The sequence below is a fragment of the Morone saxatilis genome, unplaced genomic scaffold, assembly GCF_004916995.1.
Source record: "Morone saxatilis isolate NCDOM2014 unplaced genomic scaffold, NCSU_SB_2.0 Contig17, whole genome shotgun sequence".
Taxonomy (NCBI): Eukaryota; Metazoa; Chordata; class Actinopteri; family Moronidae; genus Morone; species Morone saxatilis.
The window spans coordinates 4,855,742-4,858,585 of NW_023339729.1; the positions used below are offsets into that span (position 1 = coordinate 4,855,742).

The 2,844-nt window shown below is 44.3% G+C and overlaps 1 protein-coding gene across 1 annotated transcript in view; it reads left to right on the top strand.

Annotated features, from left to right (window-relative positions):
• The window catches only part of maml3 (mastermind-like transcriptional coactivator 3), an 81,961-nt gene that overhangs the window by 73,373 nt on the left and 5,744 nt on the right, over positions 1-2,844 (top strand).

A 2,844-nucleotide genomic window follows, 5' to 3' on the forward strand; every position in this document is an offset into this window, starting at 1 on the left:
ACACACAAACAAACACACACATCCTCTGGAACAACCTGTGATACATTCACCTCTCCTTTCATTTCATCTTCCCTCCGTTTTTCTTTCCGCCTGGTCTTTCCTGCTAAAGACTGATCCATCTGCATCTTACAGTAGCTGTTGCAGTTTCAAACTCCAGCATCTCTGTTCCTCCTGTAGTTAACGGTTGAGTCTCATTAGCATTAGATTGTTTTTTGTTGAACAGCATCGAGTTTAAGGACTGACTCGAGCCAGTACAAGGTGCCAGAAGAAAGCATCTGGGGAGAGGAGAGAGAAACAGAAGCAGAGACAGAGAAAGTTAGATCGACAGGGCTAAAAGAGAAAACAGACTGTGGATGCTCTTTGTTACATTATTCAACAACATTCACGAGTTAGGACAGAGAGAATGGAAGATGGACTGATAAATAGAGAAAGAAGAGGTCAAAGAAAGTGAACTGTGAGTGTCTATACTGTATGTGTGACTCGTTCACGTCTGCCCAGCTTGTTGCGACCAGGCACGGCTTTCATAACCGCTCTTCTAAGCACCATCTGCTCCTCACCGCAGCAACTGTTGCCAGGGTACCTGCTCTCCTCTCCTCCCCTTTATCCCACCTTTTACTCCTCCTCTTTCGGCTCCTCACCTCCCGTCGCTTCCTCCTGCTTTTTTTTCTCTCTCCAAAAACAAGATCTGCTCTCCTTTTCTTCTCCTCTCTTCCTCATGTGCCTTTCTTCTTTTCTCTTCCCTTCAATTAATTTAATTTCCCTTTTCATTCTAAAGAGGATACCTGCTTTCTATTTAATGCGCTTTATTGGCGTGACATTCAATTCGTCGTATATTAGCAACGCTTCAGCGAAGTACTAATAACACTGAAATCCTGCTGATACTACTGCTAGTTTCCCATCTCATCCTTCCCCTCATGTGCCCTTCTCTTTTGCCCTTCCTTATTTCTATCTAAAATGTATACTTACTGTCGTTTTCTGTCATTTCATCAGCTCACTGCTACTGTTTTGCTACTGCCACTTCTCCCCTGCAACACACACACACACACACCATCTCCCCCAAATCTTTAATTCTCTGAGACTCTTCCTCTCCTCCTTCCTTTGAAATCCATCTCTCTTCGGTTCCTTCGTTCCTTCCTGGCAATTGTGTGGACATGACTCAGGGCCCCCTGTCTGCAGAGAGAAAGAGAGAGAGAAGCAGAGAAAGAGTGGAGAAAGGAGTTTGATGGTGGGGTGTTTAGAGAGAAGGGAAGAAAAGAGGTAGAGAGTGAGTGGGGGAGAGGGAGAGATCGTAGATCAGAACCGTCATGATTGAGCCATCTGCTGAGAGGAGGCCGGTGAGACTCAAACACACATACACACACACACACGCCGCGCGCATGCTTAAAGATCACCACTGCCACCCGTTGGTCATTTCTTGACACTGCGTCTCCCCTCACTGCTCGTTTCTTACATCGTCTCACTGCCTCGCTGCCATCCACTAAGAACATGCCAACCGGAGATGAGACACGTAGCTCTGAACATCGATCAGTCTGGTCTGGCTGTCTGGTGAGCCAGTCTTAAGCAGCCGATTCTGTTTGCTCCACAGGGTTTTTTGTGCTCTAATATATGAGGTTTATCTCCACCTAACTCCTTTCTTAGAAGAGCGGAGCCTCGGCACGGATTATGTGGCTTTGGCTCTTTCAAAACATATTGCGTATAGTGATGTGTTACAGATTCTTGCCAATGGTACAATGCACTACTGTAATCCTGCTTTTGCTGTTTCATTCTTGCCCTGCAGTTAAATGTGATTTGTTGTACACTGTCTGTTCCTCTGTGTGGCTGTGGCTGGCTGTGTGTTGTTGCATTTTTATGTGCACAGACACTCTTTACTGGCCTGAGTTGTTCTTTCCTCTCCTCTCAGGCCTTTCCCCTCTCTTACCGTCAGCCGGCCTAAACGATGTCCACCCTCGTTCAGCTGTCTAACCTTTAATAGATTTATAAACGCTCCCCTCCCATTGGCCAGAGCAGGCCATTTCATCCTATTAGAGATTAGCATACGGCTGAGTGGAGGAGGAAGTGCTCTTTATATGCTAATGAGTAGATAATGTATGCAGCCAGGACCAACCAATGCCCCATTGGAAAGACTCAGGGTGGCCCGACGAGCTGAATCTTGAAGCAGTCCTGTCTTTATCTGTTTTTTTTACCCTCATTCACAGACACCTGGACTGTGTCTTTGTTAGCTTTTATGAAAGATAATGGCTGACTTCAGTTTAAAACACACAGCTGTCACTGTAGATTCCAACAATGCTAGGAGTGTATAGCATATGCATTTCTCCTGTATTTGATGTAATTGTATGACACTCACTTGTGGATAAAGAGCAGTAACAATGGCACTGTAGTAGAGGTCTCCATTGTTTGAAATGGCTTTGTTAGATGCAGAAAAGTAAAGCTTTGCCCTTTTTAGCTCTACCAACATTAAGATAGACTTAGCAATAGTCATACATTTTAGGAAAGACACCAACTTGCTCTCTTGCCGAGCCTGAAATGAGAAAATCAATAGCGCTCTCGTATCTGCATGGTAAATGTGAAAAAACTGCTAACATCCAGTTAGCTTGGCACAAAGATTGGAAGCAGGGGGAAATGGCTAGCCTGGTCTGTCTGAAGATAACACAAATTGCCTAGAACATGTAAAACTAGCATGTCATGTCACATTTGTTCAGTCTATACAAAAAGTGTATAAATGACAATTCACCATTTTATGGGACATTCAATAATAAGTGTTTCTCAACACACCAGCAGTTGTAGATATAAGACGATATAATGTGTTAATTAGCGAACTTCAGAGGTGCTGGTTGGCAGATTTTG